We start from the raw sequence: 24,207 nt of genomic DNA, 5'->3' as shown, positions 1-24,207 counted from the left end.
TATGGATGTATATGGCCTCTAGCGTTATTTGCACCATGCACTGACACTTTATCCTTTACCTTTTGGCTACTTTAGCACCGTGCATAGGTATAATTATATGGTTCTATATCCAGTTTACTTCAACAAGTCTTCAGGAGGCATATTTCCTCTCATTTGTCACTCATAGACATTTTTGTTGAAATATAATTACATATATTATATTACTTATATGATTCTTTGAGACCAATCCCAGTGGTTACTATTGCACTATTCTGTGGTCATTTTTCTCTGTAATCCAGAGCCTGCTGGTGCATGTGTATTGATTTAGCACATTTTCTTTATTCCCTTATATATATTTACTTGTATGGATTGCTGTGGGTTCACCTTGCCCTGTTTCCCCTTGTTTTGTGTATAATTATATATTTGAATTGCATTTTTGTCTTTTAACTACATTGAATAAAACTTCTTATATTTTAATCTTGGTTTGTTACTTCCCCTCTTTTTTTGGATATATATTCTTTTCGAGGTACACCTCATATACTGTTTGGTCTAATTTTTCGGTACAATGCATGTGAAATAAGTATTGAACATGACACCAATTTTCTAAGTAAATAAATCTCTGATGGTGCTATTGACATGAAATTTGCAACAGATGTTAGTAACAACCCATTTAATCCACACAGGCAAAGAAATCAAACCATAAATGTCCATAAATTAAGTTATGTGTAATAATGACAAATGACAAAGCAAAAAAGTATTGAACTCATGAAGAAAGAGAGGTGCAAAAAAAACATGGAACGTCATGACACCAACTGAAATCTATCAGTAATTTTTTTTAGTCAGATGTGACATCATTTAAAGTGACATCTTTTTAAGTGTATCATCAGAAATATACCACAATGGTAACCCATGGTATACTCTCCTTTATGCTGTCATGCCCTGATCCATCTGCTTTCATCCACAGGTACGTCTGAAATGTCTCCTAATCTGGAATACCCACTGCACCCCAGAATTCCATGTACTTCTCTCCCTCTGTTCTAACTGGTACACTGCTACTTTTTCCCTGACTTATTCCATGTATCATACTTCAAATTTACTGCATGCAGATTGATACAGTATATCCATGCTCTTCACACCTAACACTATCCTTCCATCTAAGGCTATGTGCACACATCAGGATTCTTTGCAGAAAATTCCTGAACAAAACCAGACTTTTTCCTCAGGAAATCCACATGCGTTTTTTGCGCAATTTTTGTGCGGATTTTTCTCGTTTTTTTCCGGAGCTTCTCAAAATCCGCAAAATTAATGAACATGCTGCATTTTTTGCCGAGATGTGTTTTTTTTTCGTGGAAGTGCACAAAAATTGCGGAATGCATTCTATTAATAGGATGCCTAATGGATGCGTTTTTAGCTTAAAAAAAACGCGAAAAATCAGGAACGTGTGCACACAGCCTTATTCTATCTTTCTTCAGCTTTGATGGTAGTCAAATGTTTTTAACTGCAATCTGTTAATTGCTCCCTGCTGTGAACTGTCCTCCACCTCCTTCCTACTCCCCTCCCTCACCTGGCTTCATTTCATGGACACTTGAATGGTATAAGTTGAATGGAGCTGGTCAGATATGACTTTAGTCAGATGTGACATAATTTAAAGTAACATCTTTTTAAGTGTATCATCTGAAATATACCAGAAATAGTCTAGAAATCGGCCAGACGGTAAGACTAATCACTGTATTCTAATTTTACTTGCCTTTCTTTTCTTCCCCTGCTCTTTAACCATGCTCACATTTGCCCTTACTGCTTTTGCTTCAATAATCCTCACTCTCCTTCGCTAACCCAAAACCCCTGTACCCTCGAGCCACATAACTATCTCCCCCTCTCTTTTACCCCCCACCTTGCTTCATCTGCAGACCTGCTCTTTAACCTCAGACCTCTCCTACCAAAACATAATATAAGCCGATCGCTCTCCTTCACCCACCTTCTTTCCCTTTCTCTACTCATTCTCACTGCTGGCGACATACCCCCCAATCCTGCCCCCCGCCTCATGCATCCCACTAATCCTCACCCCTATCCTTCTCACACTAAGAGAAACCACCGCAACCCCTCACACTTAAAATCTGTGCCACTGACCCCCACCCCCCTGCTTCCTCTCTCTGGGGCACTTTGGAATGCTGGCTCCATCTGCAACAAGCTCCACGTGATACACGATCTCTTTACTTCCCTCAACCTTTCCTTCTTGGCCCTCACTGAGACCTGGTTGACGCCCAATGACACAGCCTCCCCTGCTGCACTGAGTTACGGTGGCCTCCACTTTACCCACACTCCTCGTTCTGGCAACAGACATAGCGGAGGAGTGCGTTTCCTTCTTTCTAAAAACTGCTACTTTAACCCTATCCAACCCCCACCCTCTCGTATCCTCCGTTCTTTCGAGGTTATTATTATTATATATTTATATAGCACCATTACTTCCATCGTGCTGTACATGAGAAGGTTTACATCAAAATACAAATATCACTTACAGTAAACAAAACTAACAATGACAGACTGGTACAAAGGGAAGAGGACCCTGCCCTTGCGGGCTTACATGTTACAGGATTATGGGGAAGGAGACAGTAGGTCGAGGGTTGCAGTAGCTCCAATGGTATTGAGGTGGCCGTGTTGTCTTTACAGGCTGTAAGCTTCCTTGAAGAGGTGGGTTTTCAGGTTTCTTTTGAAGGATCCAAAAGTAGTGGATAACCGGATGTGTTGGGGCACTGAATTCTAGAGGATGAGTGATATTCGGGAGAAGTCTTGGAGGCAATTGAGTGAGGAGCGAATAAGCGTGGAGGAAAGGAGGACGTCTTGGGAGGACCGGAGATTACATAAGGGAAAATATTGAGAGATTAGTGTGGAAATATACGGAGGAGAAAGGTTATGGATGGCTTTGTAGGTCAGTGTTAGTAATTTAAACTGGATACGCTGGGAAATTGGGAGCCAGTGAAGAAATTTGCAAAGAGGTGAAGCAGGAGTGTAGCAAGGAGAGAGATTAATTAGTCGGGCAGCAGAGTTAAGGATGTACTGGAGGGGTGCGAGAGTGTTAGAAGGTAGGCCACAGAGGATTATGTTGCAGTAGTCAAGGCGGGAGATGATTAGGGCATGCACGAGCATTTTGGTAGAGTGTGGGTTGAGGAAAGGACAGATTGACCAATTCTCCACCTGGCTTCTTCACTTTCTCTCTTCTGACATCCCCACCATCATCATGGGTGACTTTAATATCCTTACTGACACCCGCCTGCCAGCAGCCTCCAAGCTCCTGGCCCTTACTTCATCCTTTGGACTTGCTCAGTGGTTCTCCATAGCCACCCACACAGATGAACATACACTAGACCTAATCTTCACCTGCCTCTGTTCCTTCTCATCCTTGTCCTACTCACCCACCCCCCATGTCCAGCCACTACCACATCCTCGCTGAAACCTTGCACACCTAGACATTCACAGACTCTCAGACTCTCTTCTACCTCTGTCCTCCATATCTTCACTCCACGACACGGACAGTGCCACCGCTTTCTATAACTCAACCCTCACATCAGCCATGGACTCAATCGCCCCTCTCATGCATGGCAAAGTGTGACAAATCAATAGGCAACCCTGGCATAACAATCTCACCAAAAAACTCCAACAAGCATCCAGGTTTGCGGCGCGGCATTGGAAGAAAACACGCCTGCCAGATGAGTTCACTGCTTTCAAACAAGCTACACTTGCCTTCAAACTAGCCCTCACTTCTGCTAAACATAGCTATTTCACAAACCTTGTATCTTCATTATCCTACAACCCAAAACAACTGTTCAGCACAGTTAACTCTCTCCTCCATCCACCACTGCCACCTCCAACTCCCCTCATCTCTTCCGAGAACTTTTCCACCTACTTCAAAAACAAGATCGACCAAACAAGGCAAACCTTTACTGTTCCAGCACCCTAACCACTCCATATACCAGACCTCTGCCCTTCCCTAATAACCTCCCTCTCCAACATCACTGAAGAGAACTTACCTCCTTTCCAAATCACACCTCACAACCTGTGCACTTGACCCCATCCCTTCCCACTTGCTCCCAACCTCATTAACATGCTCATTCAAGCCCTAACCCATCTCTTCAATCTATCGCTATCTTCTGGTACCTTCCCCTCTGCCTTGACCCAATTGCTATGCCCAGCGATCGCCCCATATCACTGCTCCCGTTTGCTTCCAAACTCCTTGAGCAGCATGTCCATGCTCAACTTTCCTCCCACTTCTCATCTAACTCTCTCTTTGACAACCTCCAATCTGGCTTCCGCCTCCACCACTCCACCGAAACTGCTGTGACCAAAATTACTAATGACTTACAGCCAAAGCTAACAGACAGTTCTCTATCCTCCTCCTTCTCGACCTGTCCTCTGCTTTCGACAGTCGACCACTGTCTACTGCTACAGATCCTTTCTTCCCTTGGCATCAAAGGTCTTGCCCTGTCCTGGACTGCCTCATACCTTTCCGACTGCACATTTAGCGTTTCCCACCCCCACACTATGTGCTCATCCCGCCCTCTCTCTCTGTCTCTCGTCCCATGGCTTCCAGTACCACCTGTATGCGGGCGACACTCAGATCTACCTCTCTGGCCCAGATGTCACCTCTCTGCTGTCCAGAATCCCGGAGTGTCTATCAGACATATCCTCCTTCTTCACCTTTGTTTCCTAAAACTTAATGTAGACAAAACCGAACTCATCATCTTTCCCCCATCTCGCGTATCCTCCCTACCTGATCTATATATACCTGAAATCCACTGCCTCGGTGTAGCTCTCGACTCTGCCCACCCTTCAAACCGCATATCCAAACTCTTGCCACCTCCTGTCGCCTCCAACTCAAAAATATTGCCAGAATCCATCCCTTCCTCAGCCCACAATCTACTAAAACTCTTGTACATACCCTCATCATCTCCCGCCTCGATTACTGCAACACCCTCCTCTGTGGCCTCCCCGGTAACTCTTTTGCACCACTCCAGTCTGTCCTCAACTCTGCTGTCTGACTAATCCTCCTCTCTCCTCGCTACTCCCCTGTTTCTCCCCTCTGCAAATCCCTCCACTGGCTCCCAATTCCCCAACGAATCCAGTTCAAACTACTAACACTGATCTACAAAGCCATCCACAACCTGTCCCCTCCCTATATCTCTGAACTAATCTCCCACTATCTTCCCTCACGTAATCTTCGATCCTCCCAAGACCTCCTACTCTCCTCCACACTTATTCGTTCCTCACACAACCGCCTTCAAGATTTCTCCCAAATATCCCCCATACTCTGGAATTCCACACCTCAACACGTCCGATTATCCACCACCCTCAGATCCTTCAGACGGAACCTGAAATCCCATCTCTTCAGGAAAACCTACAACCTGCAATAACCATTCTGCCGCCTCACCAACCACCTGACCTGCTGCCTCACCACCACCCGAACTGCCACCTCACCACCACCCGAGCTGCCGCCTCACCACCACCAGAGCTGCCGCACCCCTGACCTTTTGTCTCTTCCCCATTATCCCGTAAAATGTTAAGTCCGCAAGGACAGGGTCCTCTCCCCCTGTACCAGTCTGTCATTGTAAATTTGTTTACTGTAAGTGATATCTATAACTCTGTACGTAACCCCTTTTCTCATGTACAGCACCATGGAATTAATGGTACTTTATAAATAAATAATGATAATAATAATAATTAGAAAACAATCCTGCCACTTAGTGAAAAATAATATTAGCTGGTTCAGCTGTTGGCCTATAAAAAGGTGTTTCATTACCAAGGTTTAATGCAAAAAGACAAAATTGCTGCCCACCCAGCTTAGGGCATTAACAATAATTACAATTTGCCAATGAAAGCAACTGATTCCTAACTAAAGATTGTTAAAAATTAACTTTTAGTGAACTATTTAAAGAAAAAGATTAAAAGATATTACAGTCAGTGTGTATAAGGGGACACAGTGATATTACCCCTTTTTCTGCTATGCTCACAATACAATAATTCCCTATTTCCCACACTTGTACATATTGATAAGTATTAGCATTGGTACGGTCGCTAATTAGCACTGGTGAGGCCTTTAAGCCTCTGTCCCCTGATGACGACAGATTACTGGTGAAACATGTTGGGGAGGTTTTAGGCTTTACTTGCTTAAAGGGAACCTGTCACCTGAATTTGGCGGGACTGGTTTTGGGTCATATGGGCGGAGTTTTTGGGTGTTTGAACTTCAATCCAATATTGCAGCCAGCATGCAGCCAGCGGGTAAGGAAAGGGTGAATCAAACACCCGAAAACTCCGCCCATATGACCCAAAACCAGTCCCGCCAAATTCAGGTGACAGAGTCCCTTTAAGTCAGTCTGTGTTATTGGCAACAATCTTAGAGAGCAGTTGGTAGTGGCCACACCAATGCTAATACTTATCAATATGTAGTAGTGTGGGACATATGGAATTATTATATTGTGAGAATGGCGGAAAAGGGTTTATATCCCTGTGTCCCCTTATACACACTGACTGTCGTATCTTTTAATCTTATAGTTTAAATAGTTCATTAAAAGATCATTTCAACCATATTTAGTTAGGGATCAGTTGCCTTCATTGGCAAATTGTAATTAATCATTACTAAGGTTTCACATAAGAAACATGTCATGATAGGTAAAACCAATGAGCTGTCTCAGGACCTTTGCAACCTTATTGTTGCAAAACATACTAATGGCATTGGTTAAAGAAGAATTTCTAAACTGCTGAAGGCTCCAGTGAGCGCTGTTGGGACCATAATCCACAAGTGGAAAGACAGATGAATGAAAATAATAATCAAAAGAGTTATTCAAGGATCACCCGTCGAGAGCTAAAGAAAACCCTGGAATAAGCAGGTACAATTGTTTTAAAGAAAACTATAAGCAACACACTCAACCTCCATGGCCTGTATGCACGCTCACCATGCAAAACTCCATTGCTGAACAAAAAGCATGTTCAAGCACGTTTAAAGTTTGCTCAACAACATATAGACAAGCCTATGAAATACTGTGAGAATATAGTCTGGTCAGATACAACCAAAATTGAACTCTTTGGATGCCATAATGCACACTATGTTTGGAGGCAAAAAGGCACTGCATATCACCCCAGAAACATCATGGTGGGGTGGTACTGTTTTTCAGCATATGTCACTATTAAACTTCCTATAAATGAAGGAAGGATGAATGGACAAATGTAGCGAGCCCGTCTTGAAAAAAATCTGCTGCCATCTACCAGGAAAATGAAGATGAAATGAGAGTGGACACTTCAGCAATATAATGATTCCCAACACACAGCCAAGGAAACTCTCAATTGGTTTCGGAGAAAGAAAATACAGTTGCTAGAATTGCCCAACCAATCACTTGACCTGAATCCAATACAAAATTTATGGAAAAAAAGTAAAGCTCAGAGTTAATAGAATGAGCCCATGGAACCTTCAGGATTTGAAGAGTGTGTGAAAGAATGGGCCAAAATCACACCTGAGCAATGCATGCGACTAGTTTCTCGATTCAGGAGGCGTTGTCATCACCAACAAAGTCTTGTGTACAAAGTATTAATTAAATTTCAGTGGACGTCTAAGGATTGATTTATTTATCTTTGTGGATTGGATGGGTTGTTACTGACATTTGGAGAGAATTTCATCTCAATAGCACCTTTAAAAATATTTTTACTTAGAAAATTGGTGATGTGTTAAATATTTGCTTTACCAGCTGTACCAATTGAAATTAATGTGTACATGTTATGACTGTTAAAAAATGTATAGAACACATGTAACAAAAAGTAATGGGTGACTGAGCCCTAACCATACCCAACCAACTTGTAATTGAAAACACAGACCAATAAAGTGATTATTATATGGATACAATGGCACTCATAAAGATGTGGAACATATTAAGATATAAATGACCTGTCAGTGACATTGATCTATTGGTCACGGCACGATGTTGTGATGTTACTACCTAACAACATGCAGTGACCCCCAAGGCCTAAAGTCCTGGCCTACAGCAAACGACGGAAAGAAGAAAACGAGACAACAGGCAGTGATTGCATTTGTTTTTTTTTGTGGCTGGTTGCCATTTGTCGGCCCTAAATGGTTCACCAAAATAGTTTTTGGTTTTTTTTTATGTGAATCGAATTGGAAAAAGGAAATTTATTTCAAACTTCATCCTTGGCAGATTTATCCACTCATTGCTGGAAAAGATGACACCTTGAAGTACTACAGCTAGGAAACATGCTGGTTTCTTCTGGGAAACTTTGGTCCCTAGCATTATGTGGATGTCATTTTGACAAGCACATTCAATGTAAACATTGTTGCATATAAAATACATCCCTTGCTAGGACTAAAATTCCTAATAGCAGTGGACTCTTTCAGAAGCACAAAGTTCCCTACTAATCTCCAATAATTGTTCTGAGATATAGTGATATAGGAATAGGAACATGACAAATTGCTAAACATTTAAGAGTTCCACTACTGAACAACCCAAGCTTAATCAAATCCATACCTCAATTAAAATAAAAACCGTATATATTCACCTCTTGCAGCGGCCCCATTCCTGCGATATCAGCACCGTTCCTGGAGAGTCACATGCCTTGTTGTAGCCAATGGCCAAAGACCACAGCTTAACATTGCATCAGAAAGGATGACCACTTTGATGGATTGGAAAAGGCTGTAGCTGACAAGTGGGGCCACTCATTGGTTGCAGCCTGCAGGTGACACAAGTCAAGTCACTCACTGTAGACAGTGGCGCCAAAATCACTGTAATGGCACCACTGCAGGAAATGAGTATGCATGGTTTTTATTTTAATTGAGATCTTGAAGTGATTAATCTGGGGTTGTTGAGTAGTGGACAACCCTTTTAGGGTGATGACATAGTTTTTAAATTCCCCATTTTTCAGTCCAGTTGAGCACTTGTGAGATGCCCTTGGAAACCAATTATAAGGCTATCTTCCTCCTATGAGCATTTGGTGAGTTTTTGTTCTTGCGTTTTTTTTTTCATTATTATTTTATTGCATTTTATTTTACATGCGTTTTTGTCGCTGTTGTTTTTGTCTCTATTTAATTATGTCATGTTCCAAATAAAGCTGCTTTGTTTTAGATATTTCCTGGTATTGGGTTTTGACAAAACTTTATTGATTCAATTGTGTGCGGATTACATGCATTTTTAGTGCGTTTCCATAGTGAAAACACATTAATAACACATACAGTTACGTAGGTCCAGAAAAATTTGAACATGCCACTATTGTTTACTTAAAATGAAACAACTGAGATGCAATTGAAGTGGAGACTTTCAGGTGAAATTAAAGGGGTTGTATAAAAATATCCTGTGAAACGTTTAGGAATTGCAACCATTTTTCTACAAAACCTCCTGATTTCAGGAGCTCAAAAGTAATTGAACAAATAATAAAATGTTCATTTGTAAAATTTTGTAGAGAATACTTTGCAGGTAATGCCTTCCTGAAGTGTGGAAGCCATTGGTGTCACCAAACACTGGGTTTCCTCCTTTGTGATGCTTTACCAGGCCTTAACCGCGTATGGCGAATACGGGTTTCCTACCTTGCAACTGCCCCCCTTTCTGCACCCAACCCGTACGACCATTATACCCCTTGAAAATAAAAACATTATTCATCAGTTCTTTGGATAATATTGGCCACAGCGGCCAGTTTATTAACAAACAATAACATATAACAAATATATAGCAATTATTGATATAATCTCTCTGTTCAACATGAGGGGAGGGTTCTTGAAGCTAAGAAATCTGGCTTTTATTTAGTAATAACACCAACGAACTTCAACCACCATGTTACTCTCAGCCGTAAACCACCAGCTCGAGGGCACCAAACAACCCGTTCAGGGAAGACTAACCACCAAAAGCTCCCAGGGTAAAAACCCAGTCCAGAGCCCATAACCAAATGCTAGATCAACCCCACCTCATTTTAACTGTCCGGAATTTACTCACAATTCCTTCCCCGACGAATCAGCGTCAACTCCACGAACCCCACCCCCCACCAACTTAGCCACTGTGACAAGGTGCCACTCTACTCCTTCTTCTAAACCATCCATCATTCATGTGAATGTCCCACCCGGCTCCACTTCGTAAACATTTTTTTTTATATATACTGTATATATATAATAAACAACCCCTAAAAAGATACCTGTAAATAAATTTTTAAAAAACACACGTTAATCCAACCTACCAACAACCAAAATTTGGGAAGGGTGGGTGGGTCTTCACTCTCCGAATGCTTTTTGAAAATGGCAATATTCCCGCACTTTTTCTTCCCAAACTACTCCCTAAGCCCGCCCCTATAACACCCCCTCTTCACCTCCACCAATCCCTATCCATCCTATGAACCATGATAAAACCCCTCCCTTGCCAACTCCAGTCATGGGGGTGCTTCTTCTAGCTATTCCTATTCCAGCCCGCATCTTTACTGCAGCTGACTTCAGTTGTTGCTTGTTTGTGGCTCTTTCTGGTTCAAGTTTTGTCTTAAGCATGTGAAATGTATGCTCGGTGGTGTTGAGATCTGGTGATAGTCTCGGTCGTTGCAGAATATTCCAGTTATTTTCCTTAAAAACTCCTGTGTTGTTTTCGCAGTATGTATCGGGTAATTATACAACTGTACTATTAAGCGCCGTCCAATTAACCTTGCTGCATTTGGTTTAATCTGAGCAGAAAGTATATCCATGTACACTGCAGAATTAGTCCGGCTGCTCCTGTCATCTGTCACATCATCAATAAACACCAGTGACCCAGTGCCATTGGAAGCCATGCATTCCCACGCCATCACATCACCTCCACCATGTTTTACAGAGGATGTGGTTCTTGTAGATTGTAAGCCTTCACAGGCAGGGTCCTCTCTCCTTCTGTACCAGCCGTGACTTGTATTGTTTAAGATTATTATACTTGTTTTTTATTATATATACCCCTTTTAACATGTAAAGCGCCATGGAATAAATGGTGCTATAATAATAATGTGGTGTGCTTTGGATCATGAGTAGTGATGAGCAAATATACTCGTTACTCGAGATCTCTCGAGCACGCTCGGGGGTCCTCTGTTAGCCAGCATAAGTACATGTGGGGGCTGCCTGGTTGCTAGGGAATCCCCACATGTACTTATGCTGGCTAACAGATGTAAATCATTCAGCTGCGACAAGAAAAACTAAATCTCCGAACACAAAAAAAAAACTCGGAGGAGCATGCTCGAGAAATCTTGAGTAACGAGTATATTCGCTCATCACTAATCATGAGCCTTTTCAAGTCTTCTCCATACTTTCTTCTTCCCATGATTCTGGTAATCTTAGTTTGCGGCACTGGGCTGGCTTCTTTAGATGTTTTTTGGCAAAGTCTAATCTGGCCTTTCTATTTTTAGGCTGATTAATGGTTTGTTGCACCTTGTAGTGAACCATCTGTATTTGCCCTCATGAAGTCTTTTCTTTATGGTAGACTTAGATACTGAAACACCTACTTCCTGTTCTGCTCTTGGGTGGATGTTGTGAGGGGGTTTGCAGCACAATGATCAGGCCAATAATTTGCAGCCATAATAAAAGTATACAAATGTGCCAGTATTATGCTTATGTGAAATGGTCTATAAGGCTGTTTCCACAATCAGTAAACGCTGCAGGTTTAATGCGGCGTGCATCCGAGGCGTCAAACCCGCAGCATCCAGATATTACAGCATAGTGGATGGGATTTCATAAAATCCCATCTCCACTATGCGTTCTTTTTACAATGTGAAGACGCTCGGTCGCCGCAGCGTAAACTTCCCATAGACTAACATTGGATGCGGTAAAACCGCACCTAATGATTAGTCACATGCATAATAAATGTGAAAATGCAGCTCACTGCGCATGTCTAATTTAAATAAAATCTTACCTGTCACACCGCCGGAAGTCCGCGTCCACTGCAGTTCTCGCGATAACTTAGCTTACCGCAAGAACTGCCATGCACGTGACCGGGGGTTATCTCAGGTCACCCTGGCTAGTTCTCACGGTCAGCTGACCGCGAAAGCTAGCGTGTAGGTGGATGCCGAAGATCTCCGGTGGTCATCTACATGCTCAGCTATCTCTGGATGTCAGTCATCCAGATGTAGCAGAGCTGGACTTATTGTGGGACACTCGTTATTAAGGACTACATTGGAACAGGGAGTATTTGTGTTTGTTTATTTTTTTTTTCAGGACATCGAGGGCGTTGCATGGATTACCAGTATAATAAAGTGGGAAAAATGTGTGGTGTTTTTTTTTAATTAAAATACTTTATTCTGAATGTGTGTATTTAACCCTTTACAAACTATAGGATTAGTAATGGATAGATGTCTTATTGACACCTCTCCATTACAAAGCTGGCTTAATGTCACCTTACAAAGGTGACATTAACCCCTTTTTACCCCATATGCCAACACTATAGGGCAGTGGGAAGAGGGAGGCTAAGCGCCAGAATTGGTGCATCTTAGAGATGCAGCATTTCTTGGGCGGCTGTGGGCTGGTGTTTGTAGCCAAGAGCGGCCAATATCCATGGCTCCTTTCTAAAGGTATGAATATTAGCCCGCAGCTGTCTGCTTAGCCTTTTCTGGCTATAAATAATAGGGGGACTCCACGTCATTTTTTTTTTGGGGGGGGGGGGTCCCCCTATTTTAATAGCCAGTAAAGGCTAAGCAGACAGCTGCGGGCTGATATTCATAGCCTGGGAAGATCCATGGGTATTACCCGCTTCCCAGGCTATAAATATCAGCCCACAGTCGCTGGTTTTCCCTGTCTGGTGCAGAAAATTGTGCGGGAGCCCACGCCATTTTTTTTTTATTAAAAAGATATTGAATTTAAGGCTGGGATCACACTTGCAAGAAACTCGCACTAGTCTTGCACCTCAGAACCCGGTACTGCCGCCAGCACTCAGACCGGAGCATTCAGCTGCATAGAAATACATGCAGCCGCACGCTCTGATCCTGAGTGGTGGCGGCAGTGCCGGGTATTGAGCTGCCAGACTCATGCGAGTTTTTTGCAAGTGTGACCCCGGCCTAACGCAGATTTCGTGTGTGTGTGTGTCTTTACTTAAGGCTGGGGTAACACATGCAAGAAACTCGGACGGGTCTCACATCTTAATACCTGGCACTGCCGCCGGCACTTGGGAGCGGAGAGTGCGGCTGCATAGATATACATGCAGCCGCATGCTCCGCTCCCGAGTGCAGGTGGCAGTGCCAGGTATTAAGATGCGAGACTCGTCCGAGTTTCTCGCATGTGTGATCCCGGCCTAACTCTTTATGTACCATTTTATTATGTTCATTACTAAACATCGGGCTTGGTATTATCTATAGATAGATGTATCTATATATACATCTATCTATAGATAATACCAAGCCCGATGTTTAGTAATGAACATAATAAAATGGTTAGATACATCTATCTATCTATCTATATATCTACCTATCGATAGATCTATCTAACGATAGATATATCTATCGATAGACAGATATCTATCTATATATATAATTGTCTAAGGGATTTTCCGTCTGTCTTTCTGTCTGTCTGTCTTTCTGTCTGTCTGTCTTGGAAATCCTGTGTCTCTGATTGGTTGAGGCCGCCAGGCCTCGACCAATCAGCGACGGGCACAGCATCGACGTAGAAATCCCGTGCCTCTGATTGGTCGAGGCCGCCAGGCCTCGACCAATCAGCGACGGGCACAGCGACTATGATGTCATAAAGGACGTAGACATCCAACGTCTCTGATTGGTCGAGGCCTGGCGGCCTCGACCAATCAGCAACGGGCACGGCGACGATGATGTCATAATGGTTGCCATGGCGACGATCATGTCATAAAGGTTGCCTCGACCAATCAGCGACGGGCACAATCTGCCGCGAATTCTGGAATCATCATTGTCCATATACTACGGGGACATGCATATTCTAGAATACCCGATGCGTTAGAATCGGGCCACAATCTAGTCTATATATATAATTGTCTAAGGGTTTTTCCGTCTGTCTGTCTGTCCTGGAAATCCAGCGTCTCTGATTGGTCGAGGCCAACAGGCCTCGACCAATCAGCGACGGGCACAGCGACAATGATGTCATAAAGGACGTAGACATCCCGCGTTTCTGATTCAGCGACGGGCACAGTATCGACGGAGATGTCATAATGGTTGCCATGGCGACTATGATGTCATAAAGGTTGCCTCGACCAATCAGCGACAGGCACAGTCTGCCGCGAATTCTGGAATCATCATTGTCCATATACTACTGGGACATGCATATTCTAGAATACCCGATGCGTTAGAATCGGGCCACAATCTAGTCTATAGATACAGTGGGGCAAAAAAGTATTTAGTCAGTCAGCAATAGTGCAAGTTCCACCAATTAAAAAGATGAGAGGCGTCTGTAATTTACATCATAGGTAGACCTCAACTATGGGAGACAAACTGAGAAAAAAAAATCCAGAAAATCACATTGTCTGTTTTTTTAACATTTTATTTGCATATTATGGAGGAAAATAAGTATTTGGTCAGAAACAAAATTTAATCTCAATACTTTGTAATATATCCTTTGTTGGCAATGACAGAGGTCAAACGTTTTCTGTAAGTCTTCACAAGGTTGCCACACACTGTTGTTGGTATGTTGGCCCATTCCTCCATGCAGATCTCCTCTAGAGCAGTGATGTTTTTGGCTTTTCGCTTGGCAACACGGACTTTCAACTCCCTCCAAAGGTTTTCTATAGGGTTGAGATCTGGAGACTGGCTAGGCCACTCCAGGACCTTATAATGCTTCTTACGAAGCCACTCCTTCGTTGCCCTGGCGGTGTGCTTTGGATCATTGTCATGTTGAAAGACCCAGCCACGTTTCATCTTCAATGCTCTTGCTGATGGAAGGAGGTTTGCACTCAAAATCTCACGATACATGGCCCCATTCATTCTTTCATGTACCCGGATCAGTCATCCTGGCCCCTTTGCAGAGAAACAGCCCCAAAGCATGATGTTTCCACCACCATGCTTTACAGTAGGTATGGTGTTTGATGGATGCAACTGAGTATTCTTTTTCCTCCAAACACGACAAGTTGTGTTTCTACCAAACAGTTCCAGTTTGGTTTAATCAGACCATAGGACATTCTCCCAAAACTCCTCTGGATCATCCAAATGCTCTCTAGCAAACTTCAGACGGGCCCGGACATGTACTGGCTTAAGCAGTGGGACACGTCTGGCACTGCAGGATCTGAGTCCATGGTGGCGTAGTGTGTTACTTATGGTAGGCCTTATTACATTGGTCCCAGCTCTCTGCAGTTCATTCACTAGGTCCCCCCGCGTGGTTCTGGGATTTTTGCTCACCGTTCTTGTGATCATTCTGACCCCACAGGGTGGGATTTTGCGTGGAGCCCCAGATCGAGGGAGATTATCAGTGGTCTTGTATGTCTTCCATTTTCTAATTATTGCTCCCACTGTTGATTTCTTCACTCCAAGCTGGTTGGCTAGTGCAGATTCAGTCTTCCCAGCCTGGTGCAGGGCTACAATTTTGTTTCTGGTGTCCTTTGACAGCTCTTTGGTCTTCACCATAGTGGAGTTTGGAGTCAGACTGTTTGAGGGTGTGCACAGGTGTCTTTTTATACTGATAACAAGTTTAAACAGGTGCCATTACTACAGGTAATGAGTGGAGGAAAGAGGAGACTCTTAAAGAAGAAGTTACAGGTCTGTGAGAGCCAGAAATCTTGATTGTTTGTTTCTGACCAAATACTTATTTTCCACCATAATATGCAAATAAAATGTTAAAAAAACAGACAATGTGATTTTCTGGATTTTTTTTTCTCAGTTTGTCTCCCATAGTTGAGGTCTACCTATGATGTAAATTACAGACGCCTCTCATCTTTTTAAGTGGTGGAACTTGCACTATTGCTGACTGACTAAATACTTTTTTGCCCCACTGTATATCTATCTAGATAGATCGATAGATGTAGATTGTGAGCCCTCGTGGGCAGGGTCCTCTCTCCTCCTGTACCAGTTATGACTTGTATTGTTTAAGATTATTGTACCTTGTTTTTATTATGTATACCCCTCCTTACATGTAAAGCACCATGGAATAAATGGCGCTATAACAATAAATAATAATGATAATATATCGATAGATAGATATATAAATATATCGATAGATAAAAGTTAGATAGATAATAGATGCATAGATAGATAGATCTATCTACGGTATATATTATCTATGTATAGATAGATCTATCTATTATCTATCATCTTACTACAGTATCTATTATCTATCTATCTATCTGTTTGTGTAAGCATTATTCTTCAATGGAGTATGTAAAAGAAGAGGTTGGACAAGGAGATTACATCACAATTCTTTTTTTTTTGTATATCTTTATTTAGCTCACAAAACACATACAAATCCGCATGAAAATCTTCATCAAAAAAGGATAAAAAATGAATAAAAAACGCATGTGACCTGCCAGTGACCTCAGATGCAAATTTTACCTGGGTCAAATCCTGAGCAAATACTGAGCGATTCCTGACCATGGAAACATACCCTAAGATAGGAGACAACATTACCTTCATGGCTGCACTGCATACAATAGGAATAAGAAGCTTTTATGGTGATTAAAGTAAGACAAAACCACAACAGTAAAACAAATTCACACCCATCAGGAGAAATAATACAGTACTTTATCAAGGCAAAGACATTTCTGCATAGAGTGAGAAAACAAGTAGTCTGTTACCTAGGCAATTAAACAGTCAAATCACTCCCCCATGATTAAAAACCTATAATTACACAGCAGGCCTCCCACAGTTTAGGGGGATTTTTTTGAGAAACCAAACAATATCATTAACCTTTTAATGTCTTTTTTTCAGGCATAGCACCCGACATGCCGACAACATTTAATGTATTTACAAATTTAGGGCACTTCCAGTATTCATGGTCCGAGTATGGCCTATGACGTTTAGACCAATAGCGGGTATCCAGACCCAAACTCAACATGCAATCTACTTGAAGACATCACTGGTCCATCACCAGTGGATCTTGATGTTAGGTCACACATGGCTATTCTGCTGGCTACAATGCAGAAGTAAAACAAACTGGTTCCTCACAGGCTTGTGCTTGTGTGTCTGTCATCAGCCTACTCTACTAAACTACTTATTGCCTAATCATATAGGGACTTATGAGTCTAGACCAGTTCTATTAGCTTAAAGCTGGATAAAATGTCGATTGTATACTGGAAAATTGTGGCCACTCCTAACATTGGATATACAGTGGGTACGGAAAGTATTCAGACCCCTTTACATTTTTCACTCTTTGTTTCACTGCACCCATTTGGTAAATTCAAAAAAGTTATTTTTTTTCTCATTAATGTATACTCTGCACCCCATCTTGACTGAAAAAAAACAGAAATGTAGTAATTTTTGCAAATTAAAAAAAAAAAGAAAATCTGAAATATCACATAAGTATTCAGACCCTTTGCTCAGTATTGAGTGGAAGAACCCTTTTGAGCTAGTACAGCCATGAGTCTTCTTGGGAATGATGTAACAAGTTTTTCACGCCTAGATTTGGGGATCCTCTGCCATTGTTCCATGCAGATCCTCTCCAGTTCTGTCAGGTTGGATGGTGAACGTTGGTGGACGCCATTTTCAGGTTTCTCCAGAGATGCTCAATTGGGTTTAGGTCAGGGCTCTGGCTGGGCCAGTCAAGAATGGTCACAGAGTTGTTCTGAAGCCACTCCTTTGTTATTTTAGCTGTGTGCTTAGAGTCATTGTCTTGTTCGAAGGTGAACCTTCGGCCAAGTCTGAGGTCCAGTGGACTTTGGAAGAGGTTTTCGTCCAGGATATTTCTGTACTTGGCCACATTCATGTTTCCTTCAATGACATCCAGTCGTCCTGTCCCGGCAGCTGAAAAACACCCCCATAGCATGATGCTGCCACCACCATGTTTCACTGTTGGGATTATATTGGGCAGATGATGAGCAGTGCCAAAAATGTCTATCTTCGTCTCATCAGACCAGAGAATCTTATTTCTCATAGTCTGGGAGTCCTTCATGTGTTTTTTAGCAATCTTAATGCGGGCTTTCATATGTCTTGCACTGAGGAGAGGCTTCCATTGGGCCACTCTGCCATAAAGGCCCAACTGGTGGAGGGCTGCAGTGATAGCTGACTTTGTGGAACTTTCTCCCATCTCCCTACTGCATCTCTGGAGCTCAGCCACAGTGATCTTGGGGTTCTTCTTTACCTCTCTCACCAAGGCTCTTCTCCCACGATGGCTCAGTTTGGCTGGACGGCTAGGTCTAGGAAGACTTTTGGTGGTCCCAAACTTCTTTCATTATGGAGGCCACTGTGCTCTTAGGCACCTTGAGTACTACAGAAATTCTTTTGTAAGGCCGGGTTCACATTGCATCAATGGCAATGCGCTGACGGCATCCGTTACATAGCAGCACAAACGCTATGTAACGGATGCATTAGCGCACCCAGTGACTGCCACTATGGCGTTAGCGATGTGCCGTCATTCTGTGAGTAACCCTCGGACGCGGGCTGCAGCGTTTCCGGGTCTGTCACCGATAGCGTAGGTGGAACATCTGCGCTATCGCGATCGCATAACGCGATATTTAAAAGGCACTAGAATTGGTGCAGTCCGTTTAACGCATGCATTGAACGGACTGCACCAACACAATGTGAACCTTGCCTAACGTTGGCCAGATCTGTGCCTTGCCACAATTCTGTCTCTGAGCTCCGTGTCGAGTTCCTTTGACCTCATGATTCTCATTTGGTCTGACATGCACTGTGAGCTGTGAGGTCTTATATAGACAGATGTGTGCCTTTCCAAATCAAGTCCTATCAGTTTTATTAAACACAGCTGGACTCCAATGAAGGAGTGGAACCATTTCAAGGATGATCAAAAGGAAATGGACAGCATGTGACTTAAATATGAGTGTCTGAGCAAAGGTTCTGAATATGAAAATTTTATGGCACTGAGTCATCTGAATGTGGTCCGATGGATATCATGGCCTCAGAGACTGGCATTGCCAATTTTGATCTGACACAAAATTGGACATGTGCACAGCCCCACAGAATATCATGGGTACGAGAGCTACCCATGAAAACCATGGATAGCACTTGTCCGATTTAATCCGATTTAATTACAGTGTGTGGGTTACACATTGCAAGGATTCAGCAGGCTGAGGGGCTTGCTGAAAAAAATTTCACTGTGCTAAACAACCCCTTTAATCACTGTCTATAGCCTTCAATTGATGCATTATATCTGTAAAACAGGTTAAAATAGCACATGCTGCTTTTTAACAGGAAAAAACGGGAGTGTGAATAGCTATATTGGTTTACACTAGCACCACATTCCATTCTGCAAAAAAGATAAAAAGGATGAAATCTGAATTACATATGTGTAAACGACCTGTATAAAACGGTATAAAAAGTTTTTATTTCTCAAAACCTGATTCAATATGTATATCTAGGAGAAAAATTCCTTTAATTCAGCGTTAATGATATGTGCTGGAGTATCAGGCAGTATAGTGGTATAACACACCGCGCTCAGTAAAGTCAGACTGCCAAAAGGAAAAAAAATGTATACCACATAATATACAGTTAACATCATACAAAAAAAGAGTACACCTTAATACTTCTCTATTCAGTCTTCTGCAATTTGGGAATTCCAGTATTTTGCAGATCTTTGCAGGAAACAAATACTAGGTTACCAGACTCCGGTACTAGGTCACAAAATACTGGTACTATGTCATCAGACTCTGGTATTAGGTCACCATACTCCGGAACTAGGTCACCAGACTCCAGTACTAAGTCACCAGACTCCAGTACTGGATCACCAGACTCCAGTACTGGGTCACCAGACTCCAGTACTAAGTCACCAGACTCCAGTACTAAGTCACCAGACTCCAGTACTGGATCACCAGACTCCAGTACTGGGTCACCAGACTCCAGTACTGGGTCACCAGACTCCGATACTAGGACACAAGATACTTGTACAAGGTCATCAGACTCTGGTACTAGGTCACCAGACTATGGTATTAGGTCACCAGACTCCGGAACTAGGTCACAAGATACAGGTACCATGTCACCAGACTCTGGTATTAGGTCACCAGACTCCGGTACTGGGTCACAAAATACCGGCACTATGTCACCAGACTCTGGTATTAGGTTATCAGACTCTGGTATCAGGTCACCAGACTCCGGTATATAGGTCACCAGACTCCGGTACTGGGTCACAAAATACTGGTACTATGTCGCCAGACTCTGGTATTAAGTCACAAGCCTCGGGTATTAGGTCACCAGACTCCGGTACTGGGTCACAAAATACTGGTACTATGTCACCAGACTCTGGTATTAGGTTATCAGACTCTGGTATTAGATCACCAGACTCTGGTACTAGGTCACCAGACTCTGCTACTTGGTCACAGGATTCTGGTACTAGGTCACCAGACTCTGGTATTAGGTTATCAGACTCTGGTATTAGGTCACCAGACTCCGGTACTAGGTCACCAGACTCCGATACTGGGTCACAAAATACTGGTACTATGTCACCAGACTCTGGTATTAGGTTATCAGACTCTGGTATTAGGTCACCAGACTCCGGTACTGGGTCAACAGACTCCGATACTAGGTCACAAGATACTGGTACTAGGTCATCAGTCTCTGGTACTAGGTCACCAGACTCTTGTACTTTGTCACAGGATTCTGGTACTAGGTCACCAGACTCTGGAACTTGGTAACCAGACTCTGGTACTAGGTCACAAGATACTGGTACTACGTCATCACACTCTGGTACTAGGTCACCAGGCTCTGCTACTTGGTCACAGAATTCTGGTACTAAGTCACCAGACTATGGTACTAGGTCACCAGACTCCGATACTGGGTCACCAGACTCTGGTACTGGGTCACAAGATTCTGGTACTAGGTCACCAGACTCCGGAACTTGGTAACCAGAGTCTGGTACTAGGTCACAAGACACTGGTACTACGTCATCAGACTCTGGTACTAGGTCACCAGACTCTGATACTTGGTCACAAGATTCTGGTACTAGGTCACACAATGAGGACATTAATTGGATTTGTTGGCTTTCTGCTCAAATTAAAAAAATGTTTATTAAAGATAAAAACTAGATCCTAAACAAATCTAGTCCTTGACATCTGCTCTCAGGGATCCGTTTTCTCTTTTCTTACAATCTCTCTCTTGGCAAAACTTATAAAACACTGTTCCCCGTAGCATCGCGCCACGAGTTTTTACATGAGTCTTTTCCATTTCAAAGCTGCTCTTGACAATGCACACTTCATGTGGATATTACAGAAACCAAAACGCAGGGACAAAAGTAAAATAATACCTATTAAGTCCTAGTATCAATAGTGCCGTGGGCAAGGATGCTGGCACCATGTGGCTCAGCGGAGTATTCGGGGGTATCGCTGCCAATCTATAATTGCACATGAAATATTTAGGGTCCGTACCGGACTTTCTGCGTGTGGATTTGGCACTTTTCATCTGCAGCAAGTTAGAGATGAAGTGATGTCTGGGGTGTAATGGCTCCTCTAGGTGGACATGCTGCAGGGGCCAATGCACACACAGCCAGCGACAGGCACTGGTGCCATGACATGGGCAGAGCCCTCCTGCAGATATGGACACTTGATGCCCTGCACCTGGGTAGGAGCCTGGCCAGCCACACCCTCATAGGACACCTATGTGCCACACTGACCAGGGTGACCCTGCCACCCTCCAGCCCACTGCCAGGCTGACAGGTGCCACCTCCTGCAGTGTGTGCCCACCTGCTGCCACAGACCCCCTCTCTGGACACCACCCCACCATTTGCACCTTACAGTAAGAGCCGCACGCTTTTATTCTTGCAGGAAAACGCTTGCCATTGTCTCAATTGCATTACATCATGCACAGTGCTCCTCCCACTTAACTCCTGCCTGCCGGCGCACTCCATGCACTGACGCCAATGACTGTAGTAAGTGGTAGAATGATCCAGCAGAGCACACACCTGACATGCAGTGTGGCCAGTGCTGACCGATGGGCACACATCCATGCCCAGCTGCAGGGAGGGATCTGCAGGCATTGGCCAACTTTCCTGCCTGAGAAGGAGAAGACAATGCCCTTACCTGATCTCCAGCTGCTGCTCCTTCCTCCAAGAAATCAATGAGCTCAGTCTGCAGTCTCACACAGAAGACCCCTCCTGGACCATGTCCCCATCAATCCCAGCACTATATGCTGGCCTCACAGCAGGCACCAGTGTGCAGCCAGAAGCAGCTGGGCACCTGGGCATGTCTGCCTCCCCTCTCAGCACCCAAATGGAAAGGCATCCATGGCAAAAATGGCACATTACAAATTTTGCAATGGGAAGCAGAGCTCGGGTGAAACCATTGTTTAGAGCAGAGGAGGGGAGGAGGTGTCTCTTAAAGCTCCAGCATCATCTGACAGCTGCCTGGGAATGAGAGCTGCTGCCTGGCACTGTGCTGGGGCATCGTGTGTGCAAGGTGCCAGGTGTCATGGATGTGTGGCTCCGAGATGGCTGGCAAGGAACATATGACATGCAATTATCAGCTCAAGAGAAACACTGGCCAACAGCCTTCCTCCAATATGGCTCACTACCCAGCTTTCCCAGACCCCTGATTCCTGAGAGCATGGGATGAATTATTGGAGAACTAAGCAGAATTGCCATTCAGGGGCCAGGAAAAGTTGTGAGGCCAATTACATGGTTGTCATCTATTCTTTTCCAGGCAATAGAAAGATAAGCAGTTGATTATATATATGCAGATATATATACGGTAGATATATAATGTAGTAATAATAATATTAAAACCATTCATGGTCATACCATTATACTCATACACCATTAATATTCAGTGTTAGAAAGCATTTTCCTGTAAGTAAAACAATATTATTATTAAATGTAAATATTGTAATTTTTCACAATCTTTTAAAGAAGTATTATAAAATGTTATGTAAATTGAATTATTTTGATTTCATTGCGTTTTTACTTGCAGGAAAATGCTTTTTGACATTGAATATTAATGGCGTATTATTATTAATGAATAGAATAGGATTATTGCAAAGCACATAAATCTTAATTGACAGAACTATGACCGGGAATGTGGATGATGTGAAGGGTCCGCGGGAAGTTCTTCCACCATCATTCTGCTCCCTGGCTTGACTCAATGGTTTCAACCAGTCCCTAAATAAATTCTGAGGTAATCCCACCCCCTCTTGCGTGCAGATATCCCCAGTTGCCTTGAGATGTTTGTGCCTGTTTGATGTGAGCATTTGCTTCACGCAAGGGTTAACCTTGTCTTACTCTGGGGAGTCAACGCAATATAATTCACAAGGTATCTGAGCCATTTCACTCAGCCTGACTCCATGTGATGTCAAGTGCATGGCCGATGCTCCATTCATGGTGAATGTCCTTCAGGGCTTCATCCTGCAGGCATTCAGGGCCAATAATACGGAGGGTAGTCAGTAATGCCCAGAAACGCTGGCACTACTCATCTGCTCCTCTAAGAGAAGGTCTGTGCTTAGAAGGAGCCTTCCTTAATAGGATTATTGCCCTACACGAATACTGAGAAAGCCTGGTGTGCGTTTGACATTTGGACCATAGTTGGGTTATTAAGATCATTAATCCCAGCACACGGAGAACCGTCATTAGGGCAGGTCCCTCTACATTAAGCTCTATGTTCGCCTTCACAACCTGATTTTTTTATTACCTCATTTCATCTAAAATTGCACAGTTACTTTGAAAAATCCTACTGCTCTGTTCAGTGAATTCTTCTGGCATGCCAAAAACTGTCTGAGAGTCCTCAGTGTCTTTCATCAGTGTTTGGTCATTGTCATTTTGCGCCATCAGTGTGTGGTCAGTGATTTACACATATATGGAAAAATCAATAAATGACAAACCTTCTCCCATCCATTACAGTGTTAATGATAGGCTGCCTGCGATTTGCAGGGACTCGTATACTTGTATGGGTGATTTTGATCCGTGACTTCAATCAAAAACAGATATGTATCTATGATTTTTATAACAGACACATGGTCTACAAAAACACATAAACATGTGATCAGCTCCATATATTATACTGGGTACATGTTCTATTCATGGAAAATGGTGATTGAACACATTCTTCAAAAATAGACGTCTGATTGAGGGCATAGAGCCTGCTCGCCCTGCTCTGAAGATGGTCAGATACCGCCGGAACCCACCAACCTCGGCGCTGGCTTCTGATATGCTGCAGAGGG

The 24,207-nt window shown here is 43.2% G+C and overlaps 1 protein-coding gene across 7 annotated transcripts in view; it reads right to left on the bottom strand.

The window, feature by feature from the left end:
- PPFIA2 (PTPRF interacting protein alpha 2) overlaps positions 1 to 22,429 on the bottom strand; it is a 570,637-nt gene extending 548,208 nt beyond the window's left edge. For 4 of the 7 annotated variants that reach the window (XM_069764410.1, XM_069764411.1, XM_069764413.1 and 1 more), the window contains exon 1: positions 22,080 to 22,169. The gene's annotated coding sequence lies outside the window, so the exon portion shown is untranslated. Of the gene's footprint in view, positions 1 to 22,079 lie in introns of all 7 variants that reach the window. The other 3 variants (XM_069764416.1, XM_069764417.1, XM_069764412.1) reach the window with 2 other exon arrangements.
- Positions 22,430 to 24,207: the final 1,778 nt, after the last annotated feature.

This window comes from Ranitomeya imitator, chromosome 4 (assembly GCF_032444005.1).
Source record: "Ranitomeya imitator isolate aRanImi1 chromosome 4, aRanImi1.pri, whole genome shotgun sequence".
NCBI lineage: Eukaryota > Metazoa > Chordata > Amphibia > Anura > Dendrobatidae > Ranitomeya > Ranitomeya imitator.
The sequence above is the reverse complement of the archived record's forward strand: the minus strand, read 5'-3'. Positions and strand labels throughout refer to the sequence as shown.